The 20,921-nt window shown below is 33.8% G+C and overlaps 1 protein-coding gene and 1 non-coding gene across 5 annotated transcripts in view; one reads left to right on the top strand and one right to left on the bottom strand.

Annotated features, from left to right (window-relative positions):
* Positions 1–20,921, top strand: part of ATF7IP (activating transcription factor 7 interacting protein) — a 126,630-nt gene that overhangs the window by 29,482 nt on the left and 76,227 nt on the right. The window contains exon 1 of one of the 4 annotated variants that reach the window (XM_081821268.1): positions 19,332–19,431. The exons of the other annotated variants lie outside the window; for them this stretch is intronic. The gene's annotated coding sequence lies outside the window, so the exon portion shown is untranslated. Of the gene's footprint in view, positions 1–19,331; positions 19,432–20,921 lie in introns of those variants that run through there. 4 annotated transcript variants of the gene reach the window in all.
* LOC115941902 (small nucleolar RNA SNORA40) lies at positions 2,681–2,798 on the bottom strand. Its single transcript, XR_004076573.2, has one exon. It is a non-coding gene; the product is annotated as a small nucleolar RNA SNORA40 (small nucleolar RNA).

A 20,921-nucleotide genomic window follows, 5' to 3' on the forward strand; every position in this document is an offset into this window, starting at 1 on the left:
TCTCTGCTGAGCAGGGAGCCCAATGTGGGACTCGATCCCAGGACCCTGAGATCAGGACCCGAGCTGAAGGCAGTCGCTTAACTGACTGAGCCACCCACGTGTCCCTAGTGTATCATTTTCTATCCTTTAAAATTTTTAACCTTTCTATGCTATTTTGTTATAAGGTGTATCTCTTGTTTATAATGCATATCTGGTATTTTTGTCACTTTACCCAGTTTGAAACCTGGTAAGTTATTTTTAGACTGACAGTTTTCTTTATTTTTGCCCCACATTTCACAGCCCCTAAGTTGGCTATCTCCCATTATATAATTATCTTGAGATTTTAATTCCAGACTATTTATTTTAAAGATGATGGATCCTCAACAGCCAGCCCATGAGTTCTACTTGTTTTTTGGAGCATTGATGTTTCCTTTTGGAGCATTATCTGAGTTCCCTAATTTGAATTCCTCCCCCATTTCTTAGGGTCTTTTGATGTCTTGAATCTGTATTATATTTTTATGTAATTGTTTTAGCAAGGGTCCATATCCTCAGTCTTTGCTCATAAATAATATCTTTATTTTTTCATCCTGTTGATTGCTAGTTTTTCTGGCAATAGAATTCTAGGCTAAAAATAACTTTTCCCTTGAACTTTGAGGATATTGTTGTTTATTTTAGCATTCAGTATTGCTGATGACAAGTCTGATGTCAGTTTAATTCTTATTCCTTCGTAGTTAAGTGATCTTTTACTCTAAGTTATTAATATTTTTTCATACTGGTTTTCTGAAGTCTTAACACAATATGTCTAGGTGTTAGGATTTTTGTTTTGTTTTTTTTTTTGGCTTGTTTTAATTTAGTCTGTTTTGGTATAATTAGCAGACCTTTTCTCTGGAAAACATATATATATATTTTTAATTTTAACTCTGTGAATTGTTTCTTTTATATTCTTTCCTTCTTAGTTCTTTTTTCTAAAACTCATCTTCAGTGAAAGTTGTTGCTTCTGTGTATGTTCCCCGTCAATTAGCTTTTCTGTTTTTCCTTTGTGTAATATTTTGAGAGGACATCTGGTCTTGATTACCTATGTCTTACTTCAGCTGTGTCCATGCAGCTCTTGTTTTGAATTTCTAAGGTTTCAGATTGATTTCTTTTCATATCTGCTTGTTCTTGTGGGTACAATACCTTTTCAGAATATTTAATATACTATTTTAAAATGTTTTCTGTTCATTTTACTAAGTAGTTCTTTTGTTTGAGGGGTTTGGCATCTATTTGTGATTATACTCATTTTTGTATTCGAGATTTCCTGTTTTACTCTGGGTTGATGCTGACTGAAATGATTGTGAGGGGGTGGGAAGTGGTACTTGTACTTGCTGCTCATGGGAAATGCTGGCAATTTAGCTTTTGGATTGTAACTTCCCTTCTCTGTCTCTTCTGCAGTTTAGTGTCTGGGTGGGTCAACAAATTACATTTATAAATGTCATTGTTGCTCTGGCTTATTATTAGCATGGAAGAGATTGGGGAAAGTGGAATGAGTTTAAGATACAAATTACGTGACTGTGCCTTCATTATGAAAATTCAAACTGGCACATCTAAGTGAAACTTGGTATTTATATTCCTTTGTCTAGTTAGGCATTTATCCTTCCAGACTTTAAAATACCACTTGTGTGCCTGTATTAATGTTTAGAAATATATTATTTTTGTGTGTGTGTTTTAATACAATGACATAAAACCTGGAAACAATTTATTGACTACTTAGGCATCTAAGTACTTTCTATTTTATTATCCCATTTAACCCCTTTAACATTTTTATGAGGAGAGGCATTGCTAGAATTTTAGTTTCATAGTTGAGGATACTGAGGCAAAGAAGGAATATATTACTGAACAGGTAACTTAGCTAGGAAATGATAGTACCAGTATTCAAAAAGGTATGTCTGGCTTCAGATTTTATGTTAAAGTGTTAAGAATTCTGCAGCTCCTTTGTTGTACACTTTATATTCATGCCCATGAAAGAAACCTACTACATTCTTAACTTTTTAGTGTTCTTTAGTGAGGATTCTTCACAGTATTTCTTAAAAGCTATTATCTTAGTGATGGATGTTATATTTCTTTGTAGTTTTTTAATTTAAGGTCGACAAATTGTTATTTAAGGAATTTCACATGTGACTCCTACCACTGTCAATCACCCTAGTTCCTCCGAAGTCAGAATCATAATCTTCAAAATAGCCCTTTTAAGAAGGATTTTTGTTCAATCTACAGTTGTCACTGTCAGTCCACAGTTTGGTTTGGTTTGGTTTGGTTTGGTTGGGCTTCTTTGATTTCCGCTTGAATATGGACATACTTCAAAAATTCCCCACTTGTAATTTTTTGGATCCAATTTCTTTAAGCCATGTTTAGGATCTGCATAATTCCCAATTTCAGACACCCTCGAACATGACTAAATTCAAATCCTATTCACCTCTAAATTATCACACCCTAGAGTTGTACAGATTGTTGGGATATGCCAATACTTTTAAGTCCAGACATTGTGCTCTCAATTGAAAAGCCTAAAGAAAGAAAACATCTTTGTTTCAAGTCAACATTAAAATTAGAATACTAATTCAGTATAGCTGAGATTTCCCTTATATCCTGTGCTTTTAGTTATTCTGTAGTCCTGGAGCCAACCTTCATGTTTATGAATGCTCTCATCACTTTAATCTTTTTTAGGTATCATATTCCTTCTTATCTGTATCAAAACTCATACTTGAACAGTGAGTTCTGGATTACAAAAAAAGATTTTTCCCACTTGTCTAAGTCTTTGTGCACAAACCAAACAAAAACAATTTGTATTTTTGCTATTTTGGTGCAGCAGTAGGAATCCTGATATGTTCCTTTTAAAAAAAGTTAGTGTATCTTTTTTTAAAAAAACTTTTTATTTTTTAGAGAAGAGGGTAGTGGCAGAGGGAGAGGGAGAGAGAGAATTTTAAGCGGAGAGAAGTTTAAGCAGGCTCCACACCCAGTGCAGAGGCTGATGAGGAGCTTGATCTCACAACCCTGAGATCATGACCTGAGCTAAAATCAGAGTTGGACGCTTAACTGACTGAGCCACCCAGGTGCCCCAGTATCTTAGTATATCTTAAGATATCTCAGTGTCTTTGGTGTGTCAAAATGGTGCACAGTTTTTGCCTATTTGTCTTTAAAAATGGTTATGACAATGATGTCTTTTACCATCTGTGTATGAGACTACTCACTGCTGTATATTATTGCTAACTATAAATAGTTGCCAGTCAGATATGTAAAAATGTATCTTCTTTTTGTTTAGTCTTTCTGTGATTATTAGTGAAGTTGAACATCTTATGTTTGTTGTTTTATGTTTCCCTATTTATGATTTTTAATTTTTATTTTGAATTGTTTATCCTTTTTATTCATTAATAGGTGTTCTTTTTTATTCTGGATACTAATTCCATATCACTATGTTTTTTAGTTTTCAAGTATTTCTTTTTTTTTAAATTTTTTAAATTATTTATTTATTTATTTATTTGACAGAGAGAGAGAGCACAAGTAGGCAGAGTGGCAGGCAGAGGGAGAGGGAGAAGAAGGCTCCTTACTGAGCAAGGAGCCTGGTGTGGGACTCGATCCCAGGACTCTGGGATCATGACCCGAGCCGAAGGCAGATGCTTAACCGACTGAGCCACCCAGGTGTCCCTCAAGTATTTCTCAAAATTTGTGATTACTTGTAGTGCTTTCTGCGCCTTTGAAATTTTATTTCATATCTAATCTGTTTGCTATTGTACTGGTATGCTCAACTGCTATTTTGATCCATTTTCAACCATTTATTTCAAAATCCACTTAATCCCTGTTAGTTTGTGATGCTGTTTGTCAGATATTGTATTGCTTTTGTCTGTCTTCTAGATAATATATTGTACTCATCTCTTAATACTTAAGATAATTACTGCTTTGTCATATTCTCTCACATCTGAGAGGGCAAGCATCATTTTTTTTCTTACTTTTGACTTTCAATTTTCTTCCTGTTTTGCCATTTTTTGTACAGATTAATTTTTTTTTTTTAAAGATTTTATTTATTTATTTGACAGAGAGAGAGACAGCGAGAGAGGGAACACAAGCAGGGGGAGTGGGAGAGGGAGAAGCAGGCCTCCCGCTGAGCAAAGAGCCCGATGCGGGGCTCGATCCCAGGACCCTGGGATCACGGCCCGAGCCGAAGGCAGACGCTTAACAACTGAGCCACCCAGGCGCCCCTGTACAGATTAATTTTAAAAGTTTGTTATGATAATAAAAATAATTAGGTGACATTTGGTTTGGAATTACTTCTAATAAGTTGCATCCAGGAAGAATTGATAGTTTTCTACATCAAGCCTTATGTCCAACATAGCTCTAATATTTCACATATTTTTATAACTGAATTTTTTCATATATGTTAATGTTTCTAGATATCTTTTTCTTGCTATTCTGAAATAAATGTTTTCTTCATTGTATCTTCTTACTGTGTTTGAGCTCTTACTGCTTTGGTAGGATTTCTAGAACAATATTGAGTATATTATCACACTTTTTATTTTTGCCTTGAATGGAAATAGCTTTTTTTTTTTTAAAGATTTTATTTATTTATTCATTAGAGACAGAGAGAGAGAGAGGCTGAGGGAGAAGCAGGCTCCCAAGGAGCAGGGAGCCCGATGCGGGACTCGATCCCGGGACCCTGAGATCATGACCTGAGCCGAAGGCAGATGCTTAACCATCTGAGCCACCCAGGCGCCCAGTTTTTTTTTTTTTTTAAGATTTTTTTTTTTAAAGATTTTATTTATTTGACAGACACAGCGAGAGAGAGAAACAAGGAGGGAGAATGGGAGAGGGAGAAGAAGGCTTCCCGCCGGGTAGGGAGCCCGATGCGGGACTCGATCCCAGGACCCTGAGATCATGACCTGAACCGAAGGCAGACGCTTAACGACTGAGCCACCCAGGCGCCCCTCCCCCCCCCCTTTTTTTTTTAAGATTTTATTTATTTATTTGACAGAGAGATAGCGAGAGCAGGAACCCAAGCAGGGGGAGTGGGAAAGGGAGAATCAGGCTTCCCGCTGAGCAGAGAGCCTGATGCAGGGCTCCATCCCAGGACCCTGGGATCACGACCTGAGCCCAGGGCAGACACGTTAACAACTGAGCCACTCAGGCGCCCCTAGCTGTGGTGTTTTACTACTAAATATAAAGTTTTCCATTGGTTTGAAGTAGCCTTTATCGGCATAAGGAGCAATCTTTATGTTCTTAATTTTTATTTTTATCAGTGAATGAGTGTTGAAACATATTCATTGCCTTTTCAATATCTGTTGAAAAGTGAGTTAATTTTTGTAACCATTTTGAGTTGTGAATAAATTTCTAGATATGCTTAATTTTTTAATTATTAGACATCCTTAAAATTAAAACAGTGCAGTTTTGGGTAAAATTATCTCTTCTTTCAGTAGTTGACCAGGCATATGAGGATAAAGGAATTTGAAGAAAATGTATAGTTTCTTGTCTCCTGGCCTTCAAAACCCAACATAGAAAGTCTCAGTCATGTCCCACAGACTGTTGTTGTAGTCTCTTCGAGGGCTATTCTTTGCACATTATATTTTTTAAGTTAGCTGTTATGCCTTTAACGCGATACGACTAATCATATTTCTTCTCTTCCCCACAAGAATAACTTGTCTTAATTTCAACATTAAAAAGATGATATAAAATATTTAAGAGAGAGATATAATAAATATTTAGAAATACCAAAATGAAGTTCTTGATCTGAATATGTGAATCTTTTAAAAGAGTTTGGCAACTTACTCTATTTATTATTCTGTCTCTTTGGAATTTTTCTTTCTTTTTCTTTTCTTCTTCATTTTGTAAATTCTGGAGGCTCTAGGCTCTGTTAAATATTTTCATGTGGCAGAGAGCCAGATTTCAATGGCTCTGAACTCAGCATGTTCTGTTGCTTAGCAACTACTTGTGAAGTCTTGTGGATGTAACTGAATTATAAATAGGGTTATGAGCAGAAGTGAAATTGAAATTGTAAAGACAGGCATACTCTTCCCCCCTCTCAGCTGAATTTGAGTAATTCTTTATGCAGAGTCAGTTTTTAGAAATCTGGTTTATAAAAATTAGTACTAACCCTATCAAGAAGACTTAAACAGCGTTCTGTAGAGGTTTTGTTTATAATGACATATTTGAAAGCATGATTTTGATTATTAAAAATAATCTGTTTCAGAGAGATGATAGTTAATGGAAAATAGAGAACTTCTAATTTTCATGGTCATTCATATAGAAAGATATCCATGCATTGTATTACTGCCTGCATTTCTCTTCCACATTTCTATTAAAATCTACTTGAGGTAACACTTTAATCTTATGGGATGTTTTTGTACTTTTAAACACATTGTTTCTTAGGAGTATCTTAAAAATTGTCCTGTAATAGTGACCATGGTAGGCATTTGATAAATATTGAATACATGAAAAAATCCAATCTACCTTTATAATTTCTCAGAACAGGACATTTTGGAGTGGAATTTATTAAAATTTTATTTAAGAATCAAAACTTAAAGGATCCTTTCAGGTCTTCTAATTTAATTTCTATTTATTCCAGATGGAAAACTTCAGACTTAAAGGTGTTATTAAATGATTTATCTAAGCCAGCAGTCCCTGCACATATGTGTTTTTTCTGCATTAGTCTCTCTTACTGATGCGTATCTACCAGCTTTTTTTTTGCACTCATATTTCATTAGTTTATACAAAATTCAGTTGTATTCTATAACTTATAATAAAAATGTACAGCTAAATTCAGTAACAAGCACAACCAATATGAACAGGTTTAGGTGAGAACATGAGATCTCAGTGTATTTGTGGTCATCAGTAAACCAGAGAGAACATTGGTTCATTTGCTATGATGGTTAGGAGGAGAGAGGTTGAGAGAATTTCCAAAGTATAGTGTTTTTTGGTTAGATCTCTGCAGATTTTTTTTAGGTTCTAAAAGATAAACACAGTGATAATTCATGGTTTGGGGTGAAGGAACTCTGTATTTTCTTAAATTACATCATGAACTGTTGATAGTAACTTCTGACACTCCAACCTGTGAAAGTAAGCTTCTTAGGAATATTTGCTAGAAACAAGTAGATTGTATTTTTATGCATCATTAGTGAGAAAAATTTTAGATTGGGAATGTAATTTTTCTTTGTTTGCTTTGTGGGGGTGTGCTAGTCCATTCTGAGTTGTATGCCCAGGAGAGGTCTTGCCATCAAAAGCATAACTTTTTTCTTAAATTCTAACTGAAGAAAGATAGATTTGTAAAGATAGAGATTTGATCTTTTTCTGATCAGCCAAAAAAGGTGTGGTAAATATAATTCTACTTAGATCTGCAAGGAGGGATAACATATCAACAATATTGCTTTGCTATAGAAAAGAAAAATAATAGGTACAAAGAGGAATTTCAGTTTGCCTCAGGATATGAAAGAAGATTAGGGTTCTTCCTTTAGTTATGTTTGTTATTAAAACTACACTTTTATACACATAGGCTAGGGCCCCACATCATCTGGCTCTCAGCTGACATTTTAAACTTCTTGAGGGAGAGGGCCAAGAGAAGGAGAAGAGAATGGAGAAGTGAAAGGTAAAGTTTCTGGAACTGTCTAAACTTCTCCAGGGCATTTTAGTTGCTGTACTAATTAATTAAAACTGAGGTGTCATTGACTATTCAGTATCCCCCAAAATTCAGATTGGTATGTGATAATATGTATGGCTATTTTGAATAATATCCTGCAGACATCATGCTTTTTCTGTTCTCTTGAAGTAAAACTGGCGAATATAATAGTGCATTTTAAAAAAAAGTATTTTAGCTGCTTTAAGTAATATTTAAGAAAATATGAAGTGCTGAGATTTATATTTAAAATATTTGATTTATGTATCTAGAATTATAAAATAAATTTTCCCACTTTTTAGTGCCTTGATACCACATTTGACCCATTTGTTATGTTATGTTCTCCCACACTAATTGCAACTCACATTACTTTCCTTTGTGATGAGGATTATAGTTTATTCAGATAAGTAAGCAAGATCTATCTACATAAAAGATTTAAATTATCTTGAAGATGTGATACAGTGTAGTTAGATTTTGGATATCCAAGTTACAAATGAGTACAACAGTAAGAAAAATAAGTAAGTCAATAAGCTCAGTTACTTTTCTACTCAGACCAGTGTTTAAAAGAACAGTATTTATGCTTTCAAAAGCTTGGTTAAACTTTATTTTAAAATCTAGCTATGTTTAAATGTTTAGATTAAAAGGATGTATTACTCAATTTGCTCATTTGATTTTATATTGCTCATGTTTCTCCATCCTTCTCTGGAGTTCTTTTTGTTCTTAAAACTGTTCTATGTTCTGATAGGTTTTCAAAGGATCCTTTCTAGGCTTTATTTATGATTAAAATAAGTCCTTTACAAATAATTCTCAAAATTAAATTTTTAGTATAGTATGAACTAAATTTTCTGGTATCAAATACATGAATTCACTTTTTATTTTGGATAACAAATAGTGACCAAAGAAAACATTTTAAAAAGTAACTTTCCATTTCACATTGATGGAAAGTTTGATGTAAGAAATGCATAAAACATGCACTTTGGTAAATAGCATTTGTTTTAATGTGGCTGTCTAACCAGCCTTTTATTTCAGCAGGTATAATTTTAATTTCTTGAAATTAAAAAGCTTTTTTTTTTTTTTTTCTTTTTCTCCCCCCTCCCTCCCCCTTTATGACTTGGTTATTTCTTACTAGCCAACAGTCTTTGTAGTTACTACATTAGACTGCACATTGTTTGTGACCTTTAGGAATTAAAATGTACTACAGAGTAAATTTGTAATGTACAAAGAAACATGTATATTAAACACTATTAGCTTGGAAAGTTTAGAATGATGAAATAGGTTTTGTTATCTGGAATAACAATAAGAAATGTTAGGCATTGTCAACTTCAGCATTATCCCACTTTAGGCAAAATTGAAAAATCAAAGATAGCAGTATTATATAGATTATAATATTACATGTTAATTTAACTTTTACTTGACAGGAACAATAAGATAATTTGTTTTTCTCACAGAAATTAATTTAAGAAAAACAATTATTGAATGACTACTGTATGAAAGGCACTACTGTATGTTAGAACAAGTTTGTTTTAAAAAAGAATAAGGTGCAATCCCCACTCTAGAGATCTGCTTTGATAAATTATTTAATCTTTGTATTTTTAATACACAGTAAATGGTTTTTTACCCGTAACTCAGAGTCCCAAATTATTTCAGGGAAAAAGTGATAGGAAAAAATTCAGTGCTGTTCAGACTTTGATAGATTTTATAGAGCCTTGAATGTTTTAGAGCTGTGATTAAAATGCCTCATCATTCTCCTGAAGAAGAAAAGTGCTTAAACATGTACGTACATATACACACACATACACCTATATGTAAATAAAATAACATGAACAATGACATGTAATTTGATGTAGCCCGTAGTTTAGTGTTTATTTTTTCCCTAATTGCCATCTAGTAAGAAAAGATGTCAAGTTACTATTTTAGATGATGAAATGCAAGACACATCTTTCCCCCCAAGAAAATAAAGTTTTTGCTGATAGTTTTGCTTTTATAGTCACATCTATTCTGGGATTTATACTAGTGTATTCTATTTTTAGGCTGTTGCCAGGCAGATTTAAAATTTCTCCTTTTATGGTTGTCTAATTTCTAGCTTTCTGACTGGTTACATGAACCTGCTTTCTTTAGCCAACCACAGTGACTATGCAAACTGTATTTCAGTTTCTGTTGCTATGAGAGAACTGATAAGATGGCTGCAGGGGGCTCCCTTTGGGTATGTTCAGTATTGTAAAGAAGATTGTCATGATATAGTAATAAGCAAAAGTAAATTCCTTTCAAAATGATACTTTATTTTTTGAAATATGAAATCAAACTAAACAAATATTATAAGGCTTGAAAAATGCCTCATGTCAGATTTGATTAATTTTAATAATGCTGTGTTTTGTATTTTTTCTGAGGCAGCATTGTGTGTAGGTGGGCATATATTGTTACTTTTTGTTAGTAAATAAGCATCCTGAGTCCCCAAAGAAAGGTTGTCCTCTCTATGTACACCTGCTGTATGTGAACCTGCTAGCATGTTAGTCTACAATTATGTCAAAAATATTGTTACTATTTTTGCTTCCTAAAAGGGTAATTCAGTTTTTTCCCATAATTCTATTTATTGATTTGAGATCAAGAACACAGAGAGAGAAAGAACAAGCAGGGAGAGGGAGAGGGAGCAGGGAGCCCTACGCGGGGCTCGATCTCAGGACCCCTGAGGTCATGACCTGAGCTGAAGGCAGACGCTTAACCAACTGAGCCACCCAGACACCCTGTAATTTAGTTTTTAATTTAAGAATTATTTTAGATAATAGTTATATGTATATAGTTCGTCATTCTTTTAGCCAATATTTATTTACTAAGTGTATACTATGTGCCAGACACTATATACTTATTAATATTGTATCAGAATACTTACTTTATTTCTCATTCTTTTGTTAAATTACCTCTGAAGCACATCATAATGATACCAGCGTATTTTAAAATGTTTTCTGACAACAAAATTGTAGACACTTAAAATGTTTTAATCTTATACTAGACACATGAGATATGCCAAAGTGTTTTGTTAAACAATATATAAATATAGATATTAAAGTCCATTTTAATAATTATTTCTAAAAAAGTACATTTAAAGTATTGGAAAATGCAGTAATGGTGGCAAGACCATCATTTTGAATAAAGACAGTGTTGATAAAATCTGACAAAGCTTTATGTAACTCCAGAAAGTTCACTAAGTATACCTCATTTTAAAACAAATCTGTCAATGTTCATTACATATACATTTTTGGTTATAGTTCCAGTTTGTGATAGAAGCAAATGCTTCTGTTTTACTTAAGACTTTCTAGTTCTTTTGTTAACTTTCCATGTGTAGAAGATTTTATTAATTTACATACATGGAGTGTTTATCCGCACCATGCTCAGTACTGCTTCATTTTTTTTTTTGCTGATAAATTTTTATTATTATTTTTTACCATATACGAGTATCTCATACCCATTATTATCATCCTCTGAGATAAGCATACTAAAGAATTGTTCCATTTAGGACAGGGAAAAAGAGTAACTCATTTATTTAAGCTTAGTGCAGGAGAATAAGGCTGCCGTTATTTTATGTATATTGCCTTTCATCACTGGTATGATTATAGATAATACTTCTTGGCCCAGAAATGTAAACTCCCTAAAGTATAACCCAACATTCAGTTCTCTTGGTATCGTTGTTTTGTCTGTGTAGAAAGTATGACCTAGTAAAGGAAAGTTAGGTAAAAAAAAAAAAAAAAATTAACTGTAGTTCTGCTATTTCTTTTTTTAAAGAACAGATTTGAGATGTAAATCATATACCATACAATTCACCTGTTTAAAGTGTACAACCCAGTGGTTTTAAAAATATTTACAGAGTTGGGGGCCTGGTTGGCTCAGTCATTTGGGTGTTGGGCTCTTGATTTTGGCTTAGGTCATGATCTCAGGGTCATGGGATGGAGCGCTCCGCACTTGGCGTGGAGTCTGAGATTCTCTCCCTTTCCCATTGTCCCTCTCCCCACTTGCGCACCTGCTCTCTTTCTCTTTCTTTCAAATAAAAAAAATCTTTTTTAAAATAAAGCTTTATTAAAAAAATATTACTTATTTGAGAGAGAGAGAGACAGAGATGGTGAGAGACAGCATGAGCGGGGAGCAGGGAGCCTGACGCCGGGCTTGGTCCTAGGACCCAAATATCATGACGTGAGCTGAAGGCAGAGGCTTTACGACTGAGCCACCCAGGAGTCCCTAAATAAATAAAATCTTAAAAAAATATTTTCAGAGTTTGCATCTATTATCACAGTTAATTTTAGAACATTTTTATTGTCCTAGAAAGAAACTCTGTACCCTTTAGCAGCCAGTTTTCATTTCCTCCCCAACTCCCCAACCCTAGGCAATCACTAATGTGCTTTCTGTCTTTACAGATTTGCCTATTCTGGACATTTCATATAAATGGAATCATTCAATATGTAGCCTTTTGTGACAGGCTTCTTTTACTCAGCATATTTTCAAGGTTCATTCATATTGTAACATTTATCAGTACTTTATTTCTTTTTATAGCCAAATAATATTCCATTGTATGGATATACCACATTTCATTTACCTATTAGTTTTTGGACATTTGGGTTATTTTGGCTATTCTGAATGGTCATTTTGGCTATTATGAATAGTGTTCCTGTGAACATTTGTGTACAGGTTTTTGCATGGACATATGTTTTTATTTCTTTTGGGTATATAGCTAGGAGTGGAATTGTTAGATCTTATGCCAGCTCTATGTTTAACATGTCAGGGAACTGCTAGACTGTTTCCCAAAGCAGCTGCTTCATTTTACAGTTCCACTAGCATTGTATGAGGTTTCCAATTTCTCTGCATCCTTGCTAACACTTGTTATATTCTCTCTTTGATCATAGCCATCTCTCTGTGTATGTAGTGTTCATTGTGGTTTTGATTTGCATTTCTCTGATGACTAATGATAATAAACATCTTTTCATGTTTATTTTTTATTGGTATATCTTGGAGAAATATCAAGTACTTTGCTCATTGTTAAATTGGTTTTTTTTTTTTAATTAATGAGTTGTAAGAGTTTGTATGTTCTAGTAGTTACAAGTCTCTTATAAGGTACCTTATTTGCAGATATTTTCTCCCATTTTATGAGTTGTTTCACTTTTTTGATGTGTCATTTGCAGCATAAAAGTTTTTAAGTTTTGATGGAAGTCCAGTTAATCTTTTTTTTTTTCTTTCATTGCTTGTTCTCTTTGGGTCATATATAAGAAACTATTGCCTATTCTAAGATTTATATCTATGTTTTCTTTTAAGATTTAAAACTTTTAGTTCTTAAATTTAGGTCTTTGAACCATTTGAAGTGAATTTTTATATATGGTATGAGAGGAAGGGTCTGAATTCATTCTTTTGCATGTGGCTATCTAGTAGTCCCAACAGTATTTGTTGAAAATACTGTTCTTTCTTCATTGAATGGTCTTGGCACCCTTGTCAAATATTAGTTGACTGCAAATAAATATGAGGATTTATTTCTTGACTGAGAGATCTATTCCATTGATTTATATGTCTGTCCTTTTTGCTAGGAGTACCACACTGACAGGATTACTGTAGCTTTGTAGTAAGTTTTGAAAATATGAAGAATGCGTTTTTCGTTTTGGCTGTTTTGGGTCCCTTGCATTTCCATATGAATTTTAGGATCAGTTTGTCAATTTCTGCAAAGAAGAAAGCTAGGATTTTAATATGGATTACCGTGAATCAGTAGATCAATTTTGAATGTTGGCATCTTAATATTAAGCCTTTTGATTTAGAAGTATGAATTGTCTTTGTGTTTATTTAGGTCTTCTTTAATTTCCTCAACAATATTTTATAGTTTTTCAGAGAATGAAGTTTTATACTTCTTTTTGTTAAGTTTGTTATTTTTGATGCTATTGTAAATATAATTGTTTTTTAAATTTCACTTTTGAATTGTTCATTGCATCTGTATAGAAATGCAGTAGATTTTATATATTGATCTTGTATCTTGCAACCCCCTAAACTCATTTACCAGTTCTCATGATTTTTTAGTGGATTCTTAACAATTTTCCATATACGAGATTTTGTCACAAATATAGAGATAGCTTTACTTTGTTCTTTTCAAGTTAGATGCCTTTATTTCATTTTCTTGCCTAATTGCCAGGGCTAGAACCTCTAGTCAGTGCTGAGTAGAAGTGGTAAGAGCAAGCATTTTGTCTTGTTCCTGATCTTAGGGCAAAAGCTTTCCACCTTTCACTATTAAGTATGATGTTAGTTGTGGGCTTTTCCTAAATTCCCTTTATAGTTTGTTGAGTGAATTCTATTATTTGCTAAGATGACTTACGGGTAAGTTACTTTTAAAAGATAATTGAATATTTAGGATCCTGCTGGTAGTATTGTTGTGGCTAATATATGACCTAGTGTGCAGGTTGGTAAAATTAAGAGTCTTCTCTCAGACTGCATTTACTCTGTGGAAAGTCTTATATTGAATGATTTCCCCATTTTCAAAGAGATAGAGAAGAAAATTGTGGCAAATACCATATACAGTTTACTCTTGAACAGTGTGGGTTGATAGGGTGCCGATCCCTAATGCAGTAAAAAATCTGCATATAACTTTTGACTTCCCCAGAACTTAAATATTAATAGTCTGTTTATTGACTGGAAGCTTTTCTGATAACATAAACAGTCAATGACCACGTATTTTATATGTTATGTATATCATATACTGTATTTTTATAGTAAAGCTAGAGAAAAGGAAATAAAATCATAAGGAAAAGAAAATAAATTTACAGTACTATACTCTAAAAAGTTTGCATGTGAGTGAACCCGTGCAGTTCACACCTATGTTATTCAAGGATCATCTGTTGTTTATTTATTGCTTAACATTCTGAGAAAATAGAACACCCCTTGGTAGCGAAATTTAAAGGATGAAATGTATAAGAAGGGCAGTCAGTGCTAATGAAAACAACTTTGTACTGAATTGGGTGTCTGGTTGACCTTACCAAGCTAAAATTACTGTGTAAAGAAATGCGTGATAGCAGCATGATTATTGATGTATTCGTTCAGATCATATGTAAACATGAATTGATGTAAGTTGTCACTTAAATAAATGAGAAAAGAATATGACTTGGTATAGTGTCTGACATGTAATTGCCCCTTGATAAGTGTCAGTGTCTTTTTCTCCCTTTATGTTGTTTAGTTAACAAACGGGAATTTATAATGTAGAAAATGTATAAGGCATGCCTAAAAAAAATAAACATCAAATTCAAGATTATGCTTAATTTTGTGTTAAGGAGTTGGGGATGGGGAAGGAGGAACATGCTGGCTGGTAGTGTTATACTGAGGGCTTTGTTTTTTATTTCTAGTTTATCTGGGTGATGGGTACACACATGGTCATTATGTTTTGCATGTTCACAGTATTTTATAATGAAAACTGAATTATAAAAGAGCATCAGTATAGCTAGACATTTGTAAAGTAATATAAACTTTGAGCTAGAATGGAATTTAGCAAGCATCTGATCTCCTCAGTTTTACACTTGAGATGAAATCTAGAGAGTTAGGGTGATTTATCCTATCTCGACTGTTAGCTAATGTTAGAACAGACATTGAGTAGACCCAGTTTTTTTAGTTTAGAAATCCTTGGTAGGCCAAGCTTTTTATAATTATGTATTTTTAAAGCATGGTAGATTATATGATATTTCACCATTTTTCTTTCTTCCTGTAAGAAGACTACGTATTTATGCCTTTTGCCATGCAACATGAAGTGTTTCCCAGTGGTTGCTTTTTACTTCTCCACCCCCTTAATGTCTAATGTGGCTTTAACCAATAGACTGTGAGTGAAAGTGGTGTATACTGTGTCTAAGAGATAGCTTTAAAACCCTGGTATATTGTATCGTTCTGTCATTGTGGTCTTTTCCCTTTGCCACAAGACTTAAATTTGGGGTGAGGGTGCTGCTCCTTCAGCCAATGACCTAGAAAGAAGAAGAATATTATTAGCCAGTAAGATTTTGAGGATGTGGGTTGCTGCCCCAATATTATTTAGTGAAAGCTGGCTAATAAACAGAAAGTAAGCTTTCACTCTTTCTCCTTAGATTGGGTCACTAAGAAAAGTTAGAGCTGTTTCCTAGCATTTAAAGGATTTACATCTTTCAACTTCTTATAAATCATTCTGTGTGTTTTAATTCACCCAAGCCAATTGTGAAAAATACATTTGGACAACTGGTTTAAATTCCTGAAGAAGTTAATACATGGACTTCTGTAACTTCACTATTACCTGCATAGGTGGTAGAGTTTGGTAAGTGGGCCAAGCTAGTGGATAGGGCCCTGATGAATAAGGTAACTGGCTAATTTTCTAAGGGGGTGTAATTTGATAAATGTATTTTAAAATTGCAGTTGTTGGATCAGGTCAATTAGTTTTAATTTGCCTATATAACAGAATGATCCCCAAAATATACTTGGAATATTTGGAAATCCCTTGGAAAAGGGATTTTGGGGCATCTTGCATTTTTTCATGTAGACTACCCTAGAATTTCTCAAAAATAGCCGTGAATGTAACAAGTTAGACTGTAGTGACCATTCTGGTTTTGATATAACCAAAATTGCAAGAATTCGAATGATTTGATCCCACTTTGTCCAGGGAATTGTTGATAAAGCAAACTCCCTGTTTCCTTTGTTGATTATTTTTTAAAAATTTAGTTGGGAGATACTTCATTTTGATACTCCAGCTGGTATCTGTAGGTTAATGACAGGTAGAAGGGATTCTTTGTTGAGGTGTCAAATATTATGATCACTTAATACTTTACTGAATGAGTGTTAGATAACAGATTTCACCAATTAATATTTTTTTAAAGATATTAGGATAGCTGTTGAAGGTGTTTTTAGGCAATTGAGAGAAGAACAATAACATTAGTAGAACTGAAGAATTGTGAACTACAGGGGATTCTGGATCCTAAAGTAAATATTGTGCTTTGGAAGTGACTGGGAGAGAAAACCTATAGAAAGCAAGAGAATATGGGAACATGATGAAAATCTTTGTGGGATTTTAAACAGAAGTAGTGAGAGTAGTGATTATATTTTACTGAAATTTTAGAAAAATAATTATTAGCAGAGATGTATCCAGTATTTAAGATAAAAATTTGGAAAATCTTTATACTAAATTTGTGCAGATAAGTATCAAAGTGGATGGACCATTGCATTATCAGGTTTACCAGTCTCAATGGGTAGTGAACAGTAAAGCAGATTTAAATATTTATTGTGCAACACACTGCATATTCTTCCTGATTTTATTTTCAGGACTGTTACAGAATTCTCAAGTAAAATTTGGGTGTGTGAAATAAAATCACACTTCTCAATGGAGAATGGGTTCTTAAAAGAATCAAGTAGCAGAGTTGTGTTTCTAAAGAGGTTAGGAATCGTGAGCATAAAGTGATTATTTAAGAGTAAGCTATTATTAGTCCTATTGACCAATATTTATTTAAGCCATTTAATGAAAGCTCAAATTTGAGTAAAAATTATTTCCAGCATCCCATTATTCAGAATAATGTTATACTAATGCCAGTTAACAGCATGAGTGTACTTGGAATGCTTGTGTCAAAGATAGAAATGTCAAGTCCACTTAAATGGCTTTGCTTCCTATTTTGCAAGTTTGTGCTAAGTTTCATTTTTAAGTACACTTCATCAGGTATTCATAACTTTGAATTAGGGTAGTGTTTGTGTGTGTCTGTGTTATGTTTTGACTTAACAACCCAGGTACTTCCTATTGTTTTGTTCACTGTTCTTGGAAAGCAGTAGTACAAACCCTTGTTTATTCATCAGAGGAACCCTACAGTAGACTTACTCAAACTATAAATCTGGGAGTATATTGTGAGTATGTTTCCGTTTCATCAAATATGTTTCAGTATAATCCTTCACCTGTATTTTCACACTGTTTGGATTCTTGGTAGAGTACTTGCCCTCATCTGCTTCCCTTGTTGCTGGGTGAGGTTTGTGATGCTGATATCTGATTGGTTTCAGACAACTACGGCTTTGAGCCAATCAGACAGTGAATTTCAGTTCTCTCACAGGACGAAGCACTGAAGCAGCTGCTGATTTATTTTTCCTATGGGGAGATTATATAAACTAAGAGTATGGCTGCAGCAAGCTCCCTCTTGGGTATGTTCGAAAAATTACAAGGTTCATCTGTAACTGAAGGAGAAAAAAAATGAGGTTTATTTTTAAAACTTGTTTACTAAGAAAATCTGATAGGTAGTGAATTTGAGAAAAAAATACTCAGATGACAGATTTCCTATTTTTTTAAAATAATTTTATGTTTAAAGGACTGCAGAATGATGTAGTATAGGAAAAATTTCCCTTCAATTTACATGAATATTTACTGTTGTAATCCACACATTAGCTTTATTGCTTCAAAAGGGGAGAGCTCATAACCTGCTGTGAAAGGCAGTAAGGGAGAAAAAGATGTAATAATTGTACTTACAACACTTAATATAGATTGTCAAGAGTCAGGCATTTTAATTTCATTAGGTGAATCAAATAAGTCAGTTCGGTGCAGTAGACAACAGAACACTTTATGATGCTATCTGTAGTAAACCTTTGGGTCCAGAATACTATTAATTTTTGGAATCAGAAATCTATAACAATAGTGATAGGTGGGTATGAAAATCTTATTATTTGGATTTAAGGTATTGCTGAATTTTTAGTTACAAATGTCTTATAAATGTTAAGCATTGTGGATTTTTTTAAAAAGAAATATACATTTAAATTTTGCGGATTCTTACCCATGGGGAGAGAAGTGTATTCTTACTGTGTATTGTCCATGTTTGACTCATTCTCCAGTTAGGAAATTGATTTATATTTTTGGACACATTCATGGACATTTAAAGGAAGATAAATTGAAATAGCATAAAAGGTGTTATTTTTATTTATTTATTTACGTGATATATTAAATGTGTATCATATGGATTTAGATTTTATGCGTTTATGTTCTAGATTACTTATATTAGACAAAGAACCTCACTAATGTATTGCGGATCCAGGTTTTAACTATGTTTCCCTGACCTTATTGTCTGTCTCCTGTTGCTGGGCAGGAATCAGAATGCTGGCTACTGATTGGCTGAGTTTGTGAGCAGCTCTTGAACAGCCACTTAAATTCTTGAGCTTTTTGAGCAGGCAGATTGTAGGCTAAGACATTACAGCTTTTGGTAATACTTCCCTTTGTTGTTTCATAGCTATGATCTCTTTGCTAGAAAAAAAGAATAAAAGTTGTAGGCGGAGAGGGGATGAAGCAGAGAAGAAAATAATGTTTTCACTTTAAAAAGGAAGAGGTTCATTGGGCTTTCCTTAAAAATAATTTACCAAAAATTTGAAAAAAATTCTAAGCTATAGATACCTATTAGCAGGTATCTGTATCCTTCTTGGTTATTTAAATATAAATTCCTATGGTAAAGGTGAAAAACCTTTTTTAATGCTGTAGAAAAAGATTTTATTAGTGATGGTATTGTCTCAGAGTTCTTGAATCTGAATATATAGAATAGGAACCTAAAAACAGTTTTTGACTATCTTCTTCATGAAAAAATATTTTCTAGAGAAAGTACATCACGTTTTACACATTTACTTCTAGATATGGCAGACATTTTCTACTATAAAATAGAAATTTTTTTCCTGTAAAAATGAATTACAGTCATACGAAAGCTTCATGATTTTAGTGTTGCAACCTAAAAAAGTAGTTTTTCTTTTGTAGAATAGTTTTGTGAATGGCATCTCAGTTCCAGATGACGTATTTAAAATGATCCTTAGAAATGTATTGTTCCGGTAGTACAGCCATGGAGACTTGTTTGCAGGTAACACACCCTCTTCTAATGTGTATCTTTCTTAAATATACTTTCCTTATGCAAAATAGATTTTTAAAAAGTTACTGCTGATTGGTTTGCACAGATATGGCTGAACTAGTTTGAACTGGTTATTCATGTTACTTCCTTATGCTTTGTCTGTTTTTCATTATACTTAGAACCCATAAAAAATGTGGTAAATGGCTGTAGTGTGCTCCCTTGTGGGTATAGATGGTAGTTATTTTGTAATTCTTTGTACAGTACTTTATCATTACCGAATTGAATGGCAATTTAATTTGTAAAACCAGCTTGCTTGGATAATATTTATTTTTATTGAATGTTATTTGGTGGTGGCAATTTAACTTTAAATGTGATGTTTGCATGTTGGATTTTCTAACTTATCTACAAAATACCAGAAGTAAAGAGAAATTTGTCTCAAGATTCTCTAATTTATGTCTAAAAACATTCTTAATATACATAGACAATTATGATAACATTATTGAGTGTTTACTAGGTTCTAAGTCCTTAATGTATAGAATCTCATTTAATCATGACTACAACTTCTGTGGCAGGTACTAATAATGATACTCCCTTTTTAAGATAGCTGAAACTAATGTTAGGAAACTTGCCCAGTGTTATATATATAGTAAATACATGGGACAACTGGAATGTGAATCCATGTTTCTGTCTACAGAATTTATGTTCTTTTTTTTTTATTTGTTTTTTTTTTTTTTTTTTAAAGATTTTATTTATTTATTTGAGAGAGAGAGAATTAGAGAGAGGAGGGTCAGAGGGAGAAGCAGACTCCCCGCCGAGCAGGGTGCCCGATGCGGGACTCGATCCCGGGACTCCAGGATCATGACCTGAGCCGAAGGCAGCCGCTTAACCAACTGAGCCACCCAGGCGCCCCTGTTCTTTTTTTTTTTTAAAGATTTTATTTATTTATTTGTCAGAGAGAGAGAGAGAGAGTGCGCGTGTACAAGCAGAGGGAAAAGGAGGCAGAGGGAGCCGAGCAAGGAGCTCGATGCTGGACTCAATCTCAGGACCCTGGGATCAACCTGAGCCAAAGGCAGATGTTTAACTGACTGAGCCACCCAGGTGTCCTGCAGGATATATGTTCTTAAATGGGTTACTGAAAATTATGAAAATATACTTTTTTTTAGAGGAATGCTTCCTATTAATGCAACTGTCAGTAACTGTCAGCTTCCATATAACAGCTGAGAAATGGGGACATTATGAGGTCAGAGTCCAAAAGAATTACAGTTCAGGGGGCGCCTGGGTGGCTCAGTCGTTAAGCGTCTGCCTTCGGCTCAGGTCATGATCCCAGGGTCCTGGAATCGAGCCCCGCATCGGGCTCCCTGCTCTGCGGGAAGCCTGCTTCTCCCTCTGACCCTCTGCTTGTGTTCCCTCTCTCGCAGTGTCTCTCTCTCTGTCAAATAAATAAAATCTTTAAAAAAAAAAAAAAAAGAATTACAGTTCAGTATTTAAAAATATTTAAAAGG

The sequence above is a fragment of the Leptonychotes weddellii genome, chromosome 5 (genome assembly GCF_054177405.1).
Source record: "Leptonychotes weddellii isolate Sample4059 chromosome 5, ASM5417740v2, whole genome shotgun sequence".
In the NCBI taxonomy this organism is placed as follows: Eukaryota; Metazoa; Chordata; class Mammalia; order Carnivora; family Phocidae; genus Leptonychotes; species Leptonychotes weddellii.